Here is a 14811-nt window from a genome sequence, read left to right as displayed (position 1 = left end):
AAGTTCAAAACCAACGGACTTGAGTGTCTGTCATCAAGTTTTACTTTCGGCTGATGTGTCTGTTCCCTTATGCCTGTTTACAGTAAGATTGCAAGAGTTTGCACTTTTAAATCATTTTCCAGTGTCAAACAGGGACAGTGGTGTTGGAGCCGAACAGCCTGCTGATTGATTGAATTACTGTTTTTATTCCACTCAGCAGAAATTTGGTAGAACCATCAAATCCCTGTTTTGTTTTCTCTTCAGATCCCACTACTCAGCTCTAACTGCTCACAATCCAGCCTCAGACCAAACATTCACAGTGTAATAAGCCAGTTATACAAGCTTTGGCCCAGTTAGCTGGTGACCTCTCTCTCTTAAGTGTGAGTAGAGAGGGTGTGGATTAGCGTGTGTGCTGCACAGGCAGAGGACAGGGGAAGAGAATCAGGATGTGGGTCACGGCAGGATGGAAGTGGGTCAGAGTCACCCCGCTCTTCTCTCCTCAGCTCCGCAATGGGGAAGGATGGGGAGCGACGACGTCAGCAAGATTTCGATATCTGCAAGTGTGTGTGAATGTATTTGATCAAAACGCAGCTTCTTGTAAGATGCATTGCTCAGTGCAGGGTGTGTGCACTCCGTATGAGGAAACACAGAGAAGACACAGCACAGGGGAATTTTTTTTTTTGTCATAGTGCCCTCTGCTATGTTCCAACCACTTCCACTACATCCTATTAGCAAGAATAGCTGGAAGTAAAATCACCTCTGTCGGTGGTTGGAACATGTGCTCCCCCCAGCTCTCATTGTACCTTTGCCTTTCACCATCTCTGCTAAGACCACAACTCCCAATTTCCTGTTGTGGTATCAGTGTTGGTTTTCCTCTCTGAATGCTTCAGCATCTATGAATTAAGCCAACAGCTGGCGTCAGCTTACCTTTATTACCTCCTGTCCAGGAAAATGCAGAATTACTGGCATCACACTCACCACTGTGCTAAAATAGGCTTATCTCCCCTGAGTAGAACAAACACTGCCTCCTGCCTGTGCAGGTGATTTTATGCTAAAATTAAATTGCAACACGGAAATCTTGTGCAAAAAAGGTTATATTACTTTTACTCGTGCTTGTAGCATAATTCTAGGAATGGCAATGTTGGTTCATTGATCAGTCGGTCAGTTAATTCGTTGGCCTGTCAATTTGATCCAAACTGAAATATCTCAGCAGCTACTGGTTTGCTTGCCATGAACGTTTGTGCAGATTGTTGTGGTCCCCAGAGGATGAATCCTCCTGCCTTCGGTCATCCTCTGTCTCTTTTTCTTCCACCACCATGGTCTCTTTATCGCTGTCTGCTTGTGCTGTATGAGTGTACTGTGGATGCTGTCTGATAGTGTGTGTGTGTATGCATATTTGTAGTGTTAATATCATCACTACTCCTATATCAATCAGCACCCTCTGTTCTGTCACCACTGTGTGATGATACTGTCCTCTCTACTGTTTTGAATGGAGCCAGAAACAGTTAAGACAATGACAGACAATTTCAACACATAGGAACTCCCAGGACTCTATGTACATTCCTGCTACAACACACACATACACATCTGATTTGGCTCAGAGGAAGCAGAATTGTACAACCTCAGTCTCTCTCTCTCTCTCTCTCTCTCTCTCTCTCTCTCACACACACACACACACACACCCAGCAGGAAGACTCAAGGTCAGTTCCTGTTTTTGTACTTTTTCGAGTTCTTCATTACGACAAAAAGCAGAGCGTATAATCCCCAGTTTCCTCTGCTATTAATGACTGATTAACAAACAGCCCAGTGGAACATTCAGGGAGTACAGTCAGGGGAGCTTTATATAATAGATGGTCGGAGGCTACTGACAGGCTCGCCTTACTCAGCACTTACTATCAGCCTGGCTGGAGCCGGAAAGCATGCACTCACTGACAGTGTGTGAGCGGGAAATTCATTACATTATTTTATTCACTGCTGGAAAATGAGCCATTTACACACAGGATTAACAGTGTTTTGAAAAGTACTTGCTCAAACGGCTTTACTACAGGGAAAGCTCATTATAAATTGAGAGCGCGTGATCACTATGTGTGTCTGTGGATAAAATATAGCATAGCAGGTAAAATCAGGATTATAAAGGCACACTTACAATGTACCCTTACATTCAGTATGTGTTTATACTCTTTTTATTCCATTTTTGAGTAGTATATCAGTTAACGTAGCTTGGCTACCCAAAGTGGAGGCGCTGTTAGCCTGCAGCAGCTAACATTAATGTTCAGCCCTATAAAACCATGTGAAACAGATAGTATATTAATAATATATTTTCTGGAATAAAACTGAAAACATAAACCTCTCCTCTGTTGTAAATGTTAGTTTTATTTTGGTGAATTGTATGTACACCTAAAATACACAATGAAAAGGAAGAAAATATATTTTCCAGTATTCCTCCTCCTGCCTGCTCAGGATAAAAATGTTACAGCAGTGGGTGATTTGAGAGGAGATGCCTTCTGCCTTATTAGCAAAATGACCAAAGTGGGATGCACTTTGGCCCTGGTCTCCATCCCTTAGTAGCACAGAAAGTGCAGGTGCAGAGGGGTTGTTTAGTTGGTTATACAAGTCGAGTCTCATTGACTGAGGTTTGTTCAAGTTAAGAATCTACCTGATCAGTAGGCAAACTGTGTATGGATAAATGTATTGTCTGTGGTGCTGAAGTAGCAGATGGATTTGTAATTACACCATTCTCTGACTGAAATTAACTGACTGCGCCATGCTCAGCTGCTACAGCTCTGTAATTGGAGATGAAGTTTATACTGTAAGAACTAAGGTGTGTTTTGAAAATATTAAATTGAAATTATTATCGCAATTATAATATCAAGATTTAAGGCAGGCCTAAATGAGAAGTCCTGAAGTCCAGATATAATAGAATAGATATAATCGTCATGGTTTAGGTGTCCTGTGATAGTGTCCTTTGGGAGGTGCGCATGGGCGTGTGTGTGTGTGTGTTGGTTGGTGGTGTGGGAGCAGGGGGGTGCTCCCACTCAGCCATCCCCCCTGTTAAAAAAAATAATCATGTACTGGGTAACACAACAGCTCAACATTACACAGCACATGAGCTAACATTTATTCATTTATTTTCAATTTGCTCATGTTAAAATACTAATGTTAGATAAAAAGGCATCTATAGAAGATATTAAAGATAAAGTCTGTTTTTTGCCCAATAACTCATGAACTTCTCACTCTTTGTGTGGCTTTTTAAGATGTTAAGATGATATAAGTACTGACCTATTTTCAAAGAGCTTTTTCTTTTGTTGTTTGTTTGTTGAGTTTCCTTATGTTCTTTTGACACAAGTTTAACCTTGTTATTTCTTTTTTCTTTTTTTTTTTTTAACATATAGTGTTGTACATCCACACCAAACCAGCTTGAACTAAACAGTAAAAACAGGCTGAAGATTATATTGTTCCCTCGTGTCTTTACCTCCACCACTTGGCCAGTGCTAACAGGTATTATGACGCACTGCTTGTATGTCAATAAAACCTGTTTACTGCACCTGCATCACTTTTATGCAGCACTGTTGCAGCATCGTAAATCATCAATCGTTCACCTCTAATTGACACTCTACAATAACAAAGATCAGAAATGCAGTTTACCCACATCCAAGTATTTCATTTCCAAACGCACGCTCTCTGAGGATCAAAGCCCCTGCATCCTGTACTAGCAAGCAGAAGCATGAGCATTACCACATCGCTGTTCTTTATTGGTTTTTCAGGAATGAGGAAGTGTGTGAGGCAGCATCTTTACGGGAAGGCAGTGAGTGTGGGAGGGAGGGGCTAGTGGGAATGCATGTGGGTGGAGAGGTTATGACAAATATTTGTTAAGACAGACAAGAAGAGCTGGATGAGAAAAAAAAGCAAAGTGCAAAGGTGAAAAACTTTAATTACATTTGAGACCGGGTAATCACATTTCTCATCTTACTCACACTGCGGTTGGTTTCTATGTACCCACCCAGCCTTCACACTGTCATTGTTCCTGTGTTACTACTTGCAGCTTCTTGGCAAACCTGACGGTTATTGTGAAAGGAAATTTCATATCACTGTCTTGTTTGGCAAACTGAGGGATTATTCAAAAAGGGAATTATTGTAGCTTGGGGCAAAGAGACACTGTGTCCTCTTTCTCAATGTCATGAAATGTTAGTAAAATATGTTCCAGATGAAGAAAAGTGTGAGTACAGAAACAAAGCACACTCACTGCAAGACAGCAGAAAAGAAAAAAAAATTGTGTGGAAATGTACAGAAATCAGCACGATTCACACGTTTGTGTGTCTGTGATAGTGATTTTAGTTCTATATCTGGTGTTGCTAGGTCCGTTTTCTGACTCGCTGACAGAGAGGGAGAGCAGGCTGACCTTTTCCCTTAAAGGACGTGGCAGCAGCCGGGACAAAGTGTAACATGGTGAGTCAGTCAGTGAATAGGAATGCGGCACTCCCTTGGCATCTCCTGGAAACATCATACAGGTTCTCACAGAGAGATGGAGTTAGAGGAGGGGGGGCGGCATTGTAGGAGTGATGACCATCTAAATGCTAATGCTAACCCATGATTCTTTTCTCAATCCCCTCTGGCAAAATTTTACTTATAAATGGTCATGAAAATATGTTTTTGCTCTCCTCTTGTGAAAAACCCTCCTTTCAGCAGAGTAGCAGTTACCCAGAATCGAGAGGCACCTTTAGCAAACACACTCTGTGGACACTCCCAACAATCTGTTTCCTGTATGCTGATCATGCACTGGGTTTGGTGTCATTAACATAATCACTGGTTTAATTGAAACTCTGTCACTAGCTCCACTCTGAGTCTCCCAACCAGATGAGATATTTGACACCAGCCGACCTGGTCGTAAGCCTGCTTGGTTAGCCCTTCAGCTAGAGCTGCTCACTCAACCTCAGGTCTAATCTGTCAGGAACCAAGAAACAACAGAAACATTTACCTCTGTTAACACAAATAACTCTGAGGATGCTCCTGGATGTCAATGAGGCTCAGAGGAGGAGTCTAACTTATTATTTAGGCATTAATGTAGGTGATACTATTGCTGCAGAGCCGTTCTTATTTATTTATTGATTTATTGATTTAGGGCCATTTTGGGAAAATGACAAAATCAAAACTACTGTCATATCTGCCTCTTGGTGGGCTGGGCAGACATTATGTGTTTCTATTAATCTTGGTTGTGTTAATTAACAACATTATTTACTTAGTTACATGCTGTAACCATTTCTTGGCAAACAGCATTTGGGAGCAGTAACTTCCTAGCATCTCTGCTGCTTATCTGGAAGCTTCATGGGAATAACAAAACATCTGTTAGTGGATGGACAACACGCACAAGAAATATGTTTATCTGAAACATTTAGAGGTGCCGGTAAGCATGATGTGGACTTTGGGTAGGGCCAGTTTAAGGCGAGACTGTACAGTAATTGGACATGAATACAGAAAAGGAGGAGAATGACATGGCGCAGGTCATGACATCAGCTTGAACACACAGCATCATGAATGCAGAGCTGAACCCTTTTTTGGTGATTTTGCTTCAATTCATTCTTCAGAGCTTCCTAAACCTCCCCTTCCCATAACCTTTAAGATTCAAGGATCTGCTGCCTCCCCCTCCCACAGCCTATCAGCTGCTTGGGGAATTAGTCAGGGAGAAAGTCAGGGTCACCCCTGGCTCAGACATGTTACTCCCACTACCCTGGAAACCCAACAGGCATCCTGGAGACAAACACAGACCCACTGAGCCACCACAGTGAGTTCCTGGACTCCCACAGTTCCCAGCCAAGCCTGGGAAAAATACTCACTGGAAATGTTTTAACTAAGGCAAACAAAGAGAGAGGAGGCTGTTTGAGTGTGTTCAGTGAGGAGCTCCAACTGGCCTGTGTCAGCCCAAAATTCTTTCCTAATTTCTTTCTTAGTTTGAATGTCCTACTTGCTCTTTTCTTCTGATGGAGAGAGGAGGGAAGTTTAGCTCATCTCTGGTTGCTTGAATTCTAATTTGTCCACCTGATCCTGATCCAAATGAACCTTTTTCTAGCCCAAATTGTGAACTCCCTGTCAATATGTTGTTAAAGCTGCTTTAATAAGTATTTTAATATTAAAAATGGGACTAATGACTATGTGTAATATGAAACATGCGGCTCCCTGTGATGAATTGACAGAGAGTTATCACCTGACTCTGCAGTTCCTGTCAACACAACAGAGCTTTATAGCTTTTCATAAGTCATAACAGGTTGTCTCAGGTATCAGAGCTAAAAGGAAAGTGAATGTTGCAGTTACATCCGTCAACTAAATGCTAATGTTGCTTTTAAGCTGCTGGATGTTTGAATAAGGAATTATTTGCGTGTTTGCCATGGCAACTTTATAATGTTATTATATGCCACTGTTGTTTTTGCAGCTTGTTGCACTGTCATGGTTTAATAAAGCACAGGTCTCATTTTCACAGTTTTGCCCTCATTGCCGTTAGTAATAATAACCAAATTAATTTGTTGAGATCTGAGAGAAACATGGTGTCAGATGATCAAACAAGTTTTAGACAAACCCTTTAGTTAACACGAAGGTTAATGACAACCCTGTGATTACTTATTACCCAAACTGTTCGTTTGACTCCTGATTCTTTCTAATGCACTTATCATAGTTGTACTTGTGTATGGTTTTCTTTGAGATGATGCTGGTGTGCATCTGAACTGGCGTTTCAGATGCACTTCAGTCTACCTATATACAAGTTCCTAAATCTATACAATTAGTTTAGTAAGCATGATGTTATTTTAACCAAAAGAAATGATGGCCAAAACTACAAAAACAAGAGCCAAGTTGCAATAAAACAGAAATATCCTTTGAGTCAGTTGCAGAAATCTGGAGTGTGAAAATTCTAAGGCCTGAGAACCAGAGGATGTGCTTAGTAGAATCTGGCAGGAAAAAAAACATCCCTTGTGCCTGTCTACATTTTTTTTTTCCAAATAAATGTCAGTGATTTATTGAAAAACGACTGACGATCTCCTATATCCTGTAATCTCTGATCAGTATTTCTGATATTTTTCTGAAGAACTTCAACGGACAAACTGTGTGGGAAGACAGCAGGAGTGCTTGCACAATATGGTGGCAGCTGGGTGTTTATGTTGCCTACTCAGGCCAATCCTGCTCATACCTTCAGCTTAAGCCTCCTCGCTCCTTCCATGTCCAGGCTTGTTTGTCACAGATCTGCAACACGGTCAGGGACAGCCGCGACCCGTGGGATCTGGCGTAGCTGTTGAGAGAGTGCTGAGGTGGGGCGCAGAGCTGTCCGCCCTCTTGCGTCCTCTCTCATTATGAAGTCTGAGTCATTCACAAAAATTTGAAAACAAAGTGAGCAGCATAACTGCCTTCATGTGACTACAAGTTGAGAAAGAATCACTGCCGCCTGTCTTCTCATGCAGATTAAACTTAGCAGGAGGAGTTTACGCAGAAAGGCAGAGAAAAACATTCTTACTTAATGAGGCAATAAATAACAGCACCATGGGAACATCAGTTGATGAACAAATGCTGAGCTGCTGTGTTTGCTTTCATTAATTTCACACTCCGCTGTTTCCTATTTGCAATGAATCTACAGATGTAACCCTCACAGAAAATACAATTATCATCACTGGTGCTCTGAGAATTTTTTTTATTGCTCCGTGCTCTGTCATGGCACTGCTCTGGACAGTCAGGATGACTTCTGCAATGATAATGAAATATTAATAACAAAAACATATAATAAAGTTTAGAAGTTTATGATAAAGGTGGCCCATCTCGTTTAGGATTTTTTTTTTTTTTTATTATTAGATTCTTATTTTACTGACTGCACATGCTATTTCTTTGTGTGTGCATTTGTAGCAGATGGGTGGGACTAACTGACACTGCATCGTAATAACACTGTATTATTGTGATGTTGTTTTTGTATAAAGAGGAGCCTCTTTATTGGCCTGTTCGGCTTCCAAAAGAGATGTGAGCCCTGTGGGAGAGACTAACAACTGCTAGAAAGACTGTAACTGTAACTTTGGAAAACACTCATTTAGTCTGACTATCTCTGTCTGCCTGACTCAAGTATTAGCGCCATATAAATTTGGGGATATATTTTAGCACTGGGTGAGGACCGCAGTTCCTCATGAAGCACTGAACTTACAACTCATGTTCAGACTTACAGTCTGAACATGAGGAATGATTACAGCAAGTAAAACTAGTGTGAATATACATGTGGGTACTACTGGACTATTGTTTTAAGACTTGAAAAATTGGGAACTGTGGATTACTCCAAAACTAGCCATTAGCTTTCTATATTGAATTGCTTCAATATAAACCCTTCAATGTAGACCCTTTCCAAGACCCTTTTCCACGCCTCTTGAAGATGCTTTGTGGATGTTTCATACTTTAGGAGTTTCTGACTTTGATGACAAGCAAAGATTCAACCGATCAGGAGGTTTATACTGGATTTTTGAAAATGGAGGATATATATATATATATATATATATATATATATATAGGAGATAAAATAGGAAAAAATAGGAGTGCGGTGAATAAGACACAGATGTCACCAACAGCTCCAGTCCCCCATGATAAAAAAGAACAGCCTACACTGAAGCAAAGGGCTTCTTCAGGGCTGATCAGCAGCTGGTGGCCATAGTTGTACCCATTTTTACCTCTTCATCACTGTGTGTGCCTCATTGCACTGTGAAAGATGGAAATTGTGAGTTCCTGATCTTTTGGAAAGTCAGTTTTCAATCTAAAAACAAGACAAATGTTCTTTAGAGCCTTAAATCCTCCTAGTGGCACCTAGAACACCGTGTTGCTCCACGGGTAAGCAGTTCATCTTGACCTTTACTGGAGCACAATGCCCTCAGTTCTGCTGGAACAAGTGACACAGACACGGGCTGGCCACCATCCATTACTCACTTAATGTCTGTGTGTGAGTCTGTGTGTATTTCTGTACTTGTGAGGTTTGTGTGATCTCATCAAGACAGAAAGATGAAGGAACTTCTCCAAAATTAGGACATTTTCCAGTTCCTTGCTTTTCTGTGGGTCAGATTAAGGTTAAAGTTTGTGGTTGAAGTTGAAGGGTTAGTTTTTAACACAAAGATATCAGGGTAGTAATCCGTCTGAGAAAACTGTTGCAGTGTCCTCAAGGCTCAATTATAGACAAGAGGCATGGAGAGATGTGGGCATTTGCCAGCCAGGGAGGGTCCAATGAAAGCCCATACTGAGTTGAATTAAGGCAAGTGTATATTACATGTTAATTATTGAGCTTTAGAGGTGCTTTTAGGAGTATTTTATTAACTTGTAACAGAGCCAGGTTAGCTATTTCCCTCTGTGTCAAGTCTTTATGCTAAGCTAGGCTAACCGGCTGCTATCTGCAACTTCATATTTATCATACAGACATGAGAGTGGTATTGATCTTCTCAACAAGAAAACAAACCTATGTCTCAAAATGTGGAGCTATTGCTTTAAGTTATTGACTCCAACAAGTCCTCCAACCTAATGCCTATAGGTAGTTTGTCCTCACCCTCGGATACAACCCACAGGAGCTGGTCAGCAGAAGGCAGACTGGACTTTGAAGCTTTTATTATGACTTTTAACGAGAAAATAAATTATTTTTCCTGTTACTGTGGCATTAATGTTGTCATGACTAGCCCCTAATGGGGCTGTTCTCTGATCTCTTTTGGTTATGTTTTGAACTCTCTTTTGGACTCTCGGACTCTTGTTAAGTTTTGTTCACTGTTCCTATTTTATTTTGAAATCATGGCCCTTGTGTATCTTGTCTTATTCTACTTCCTGTCTTTGTCTTGTTTCCCTCCATTTGTGATTGTCTGCCCCGCCCTAATTGGTTTCACCTGTTGCCCATTGCCTTGTGTATTTAAGTCTCGTCGTTTCACTGTGTTTTTGTCAGTTTGTCTGTGTCCATGCCGGAGTCTGTTTCCATGCCCCAGTGTGTATCCGAGCCTGCGTTTTCCCCATGTTTGTTCCTGTACCTGTGCATTGCATTTTTCCCCCACCTCATGGACTTACCTTGGTTTCCTCTGTTTGCACATAAGAATGTTTTGTATTTTCGTTTGGTTTGGTTTCTGAGTATTTTTTTACTCCCGCGTGGATGATTTTTGGTTGTTTGAGTTTTGTTCCCTGGCCCTGGACACTTCCAGTGCTTTTTGGTTCATTAAAAGACTTTGAGTTACTCCTAGCCTTATTGCTTTTGAGTCCTGGCCTGATTCCTAGTCTCAGGATAACAAATGTTCTTGGTTCATTGCTCTCTCACCTTTGGTTTTATCTATTACACATTCTTTACAGAATTGCCAAATGCTACTTATTTCACAACTGCATAGTTTAATGCTTGTGTGTAGGCCCATTTTTTCTAAACTAGAGCATACATGATATTAATCTGTTAGCAAACTATGTGTGTTTGTGTAACAATGTGAATGTGTGTGCCTGTGCCTGTAGTGTACTGTGGCAGGCAGATAGACAGAGGACAAACACATGCAGATGGCGACAGAGACAGAGAGAGATAGGGGTGGGAGTTGGGGGCTAAAGGAAGTTCCCAACAACATTACCCAACAGCTCCAGTGCTGCGTTAGAACAGTTAGAACACAGGGGAGGGTGATTATGCAACAGCTGGGCTTTCTGTTTCCTTTTCATAAGAAGGTGTAACACATGACTTGGGGGAACAGAGACAAAGATGGGCCAATCAGCTCTTAATGGTGAGACAGAAAGAAATCTCTGGCCACTAATGCCTACTGAGAATGAATAACACTCAGATGAGAACGTATTGCATCACGGCCCTCTGTACTGTGATCAAAACAAATCACACTCATTATCACATATAAGGGCTCTCTAAGGAGACAGAAAAGAGCTATCAATGTGTCTTTTCTTCCGAAAGCTAAACATAGACAGTGTTGTAAAATGTCTGCGGCAGCTATGTCACACTGTGTCCTATTTTTGCGATGACTCAGTGATGAACCAAGGCAGTCAAGTGAACTTTGGAGGGGGGAGTGACTCACCAACAGTCCATGCAAATACCCAACTCTGTATTTGACTCTAAAGACAGTTTGCGTGATTAGTCTTTCCATGTGTGCAGGGAAAGTTGTGGTCAACAAACAATGGACAATAAGATGAAACAGATCGGTGTAGTGTCTACACACGGCTGGGTCCATTGGATACTTGTATTTAATAGTCAGAGGAATATGGAATTTGACATATTGTGAGAGAGAGATGAGAGGCCACTCTCACGTCCGCTACAGCCAGCAGCTGATTGGCTTATCTTAGCTTTAGCTTGTCAAGCAGACTAAAGTTTTTTCCTCACTGTTAGGTTGACTGATGGCCAGTAGAGATTCCTGGGAGTGTCCAGCCAAGAAATAGCGCAGTACATAAACTCACCGTAAAATCTTAACTTTTTCTTTTTACCTGGTGGTTTTTGCAGTGATTAAAAAACAAAACAAAACAAGAAAACAAAAACAAGATGCAAAATAGTTCGGCACGTTTCCATCCAATTGCAAATTTGAACTTAATTTCCAGAAAATTTGCAAATTAATGCGTGTTTTGGGCACATTAAGACAAACAGTTAGAGCTGCTAGTCCTCCACAGGGGTCCTACAAACCGTTGCAGAAGGGGTTGGAACAAGAAGACTTGAAAAGAGCAAATGTTGAACCTTAACTGATGAAAAAACACACAGAAAGAATTATGATTTTTTTCCTTTGCCCTTTTGTTTTTCAATTTCTGATGTTTCAGGGTTTATATGTGCAAATTCAAAATGTGCATAAAAACAGGTGAGTGGAAGCAATTAGTGAACCTCAGAGGTGTTTCTGGGCAGATTTTCCTTCCAGTACCAGCCTAGCTGTGTAAACTAGGCAAAGCTAGATGCCTGATGGTTTAGCCTTATATTTATCATACAGAAATCAATGAAACTAAAATAAAATTAAAAAAAAGCCAGTTTTCTCAAAATGTCAGACTATTTCTTTAACTTCTTAGAAGTGACAACTATCATTGCAGACAAGACAAAAGATTCTCTCTTTCTATCTTTTGTTCAGTGAAGACATGTCTCCCATTTGCATGTCCAAGTAAACAGAAGCTCCGACTGATCTGCTGTCCAGTTTAAAACACAGTTTAGAACAGCAGAACTTTAGTAGGCTGCATTTTAGGACGAGCATATCAACACGATCCAACATGCAGAGTTAGATGTGGCATGTGGTTCTCAGAATGAAAGGGGAAATGAATGGCGGTGTCATTCGCAGAAACTACCTGTGGTCTCCAGTACGCTCTAATCTCTTCAGGGAAATCACAAGATGTCTGAATACCTGCAGAAAAAAGCCAGTGTCAGATCAAAGAATGACTGAAGACTGAAACTACATTTTGAATTCATACTAGAGATGACATATTATTTTTAGAACTGTTGATCTTTGGTGACCTCTGTCTATTATTATCTGATATAAAAATACATAGCCTACAGTGAATTATGTGGAGCAACTGCCCAACTTCCATTTTGTACATTTGTGACTTGAAGCGTGGATGCGCATTGAAGAATGTGTTGTTTTTGGTTTGTATCAATCAAGTGCACAAAAAGAAAAGTTTGCTTGACATTAGTGTAGACAGACACAATTTCTAGCCACTTGTGCTCTAACAAGACCACAAGTCTGCAGCCATGCTAGCAGCTTTCTGTCCTTAGGCACAGCAGTGAGCTAAATGCTAATGTCAGCACGCCAAGATGCTAAAAATAAAAATGCTAACATACTGATGTATAGCAGGAAATGCTTGACATGATGACCGTCTTAGACTAGTGTGTTAGTGTGTATCATTTGATAATTAGCACAAAGCAAAAGAAGGCCTCTGGTCATAAGGCCACTGGACCTGATGATGGTGCAACATAAAGTTACTGAATAAGCTGAAACAAGCTGTGAACACACCACTGACACACGAACACTTTTTATTGTGATATGGCATAGCCTACTTGTTTTCAAACAGTTGTCTATTTACACATCCAGAAGATACAGAGCAACATTAGCTTTCATATGTTTCTGACAACTTGGCCATAGAAGTCCTATTACCTCTCTCCCTTTAGCTGTTTCCACTCATTTCCAGAGAAAATATCTCTCTGTAGCTGCTAAATGCTCCACTGTGTTCATCAGTTAGTTGCAAACTGTGTCTGTCTGCTGTTAGGTGTTGGGCAGGTAGCTATAAGTGTGTTTTTAACTGAGATTAGATGGCTGCCGGGACTCGAAATAACACCGTGAGAGAGGAAAGAGCGAACTAAAACAGTAGCATTGCAGGCTGAAAAACCAAAACAATGAGCTGAAAGATGCTAAAAAAAAAACTCCACAGAGCTGAGGTGAATGGCAGATGATACAGTGGAAGCACTACATTTGCATCTCTGTATTTCAGTCCCCATGCACCCATTCAAATTACGGCTGGTAAGCACACATTGTATTTACCTGACAGGCAGTAAGTGGAGCTGATGGGCCCAGCCTCCATGTATTTTGCTGTTGTGTAAATCTTCGTTTCGCAGTGCGTGGGGCCTCAGCAGTGCTGTCTTGAAGAAGATTAGCGATGAGGCCAGGAGTCCCACTGGAGCATCACAGCTGATTAAACATACAACTCTTATCTATCCAGGAGAGCAGATCAATGATAGGCTGCTGCCTGTGGCTCACTATCACTGCTCAAATATCTAGATTAACCCAGAGGAGCATCTGCAGCTTTTTAGTGGGATTAAAACAAGCAGTGGCCCACATCCCAGCAGTGAACTAGCAGAGGCTTATAACTCAGAGGAGCAGTAGTGTGAAGAACTCAGATCCTTTACTTTTAAGTAAAAGTGTAAAAATACTCTATGTGTTAACATATAATCTGGATTTTAATGTTGTAGTTGGTCATGATACAGATAATTTTAACTTCATTATACTTATTTAGCAACCGGGTAAAAAGGACAGTTAAAACCTAAGGCCCAAGACCGGCAGCAGCCCCAGGTTCAGTTTGTCAATTGTTTGAATATAATTTGAGTAATAACAAATTTGCTAAAGAATTTGCACCACTAAAGTACAAGATCAGCTAAGGTGGGTGCTTTGTAGCCCTCTTAGTGTTCCTGTGTCAAAATCTGGCTAATTTCAGTTTATACGGTGCTCACTGAGGGCCAGGCAGCACTCCAGAGGAATAGGGGCCAAAAAATGATGTTTTGCAGATGAATCAAGCCACATTGTTTGCTATTTTAACCTGAAATGATGCATTATGTTTATTAAGGTTTTAAAAGTATTCATCTGCAATGTAACTACAGCTGCCATAGAAATGTGAGTAAAAAGAACAATATTTCCCTCTGAAATGTAGAGATGCTGAGTAACATCTACATAAATAACAGAAAAAAGCACTACATTTTCTATGAATGAACAATTTGCGGTTAATAATGAAGTCAGTGCTGTCTTTGTCGAGTTTGAATATCTGTAGTAAAAAGCCAGTTGTGTGTGTTTATGCCTGTTCTCTCCTCTGTAGCAGCACATAAACACCCAGCCCCTTTTTGTTGCCATCTCCTCTCTACCAACCTGCCTTACCTTATCACTTTATCTCTTTTCCGTATCCGCTGCTTTTCTACGTAAGTATCAAACAGGAAATGTGCTCAGAACTTTTACAACCTTTGACCTTGTAAAGTCTTTGTGTTACCTTTATTTAGAAATAAATTCTATCCTAAAAAAACTATCCTTGCAAACCAATGATTTCACTTGAAGTATGTTGCAGTACCAATAGTACATTTTAAATACGACTATGTTAATCTACACGGCATCATAACAACAAACTGCCTTACTGAAAGTAATACAAAGGAGTCATGTG

This window comes from Toxotes jaculatrix, chromosome 2 (assembly GCF_017976425.1).
Source record: "Toxotes jaculatrix isolate fToxJac2 chromosome 2, fToxJac2.pri, whole genome shotgun sequence".
Lineage (NCBI taxonomy): Eukaryota > Metazoa > Chordata > Actinopteri > Toxotidae > Toxotes > Toxotes jaculatrix.
This window is presented reverse-complemented; position numbering follows the sequence as displayed.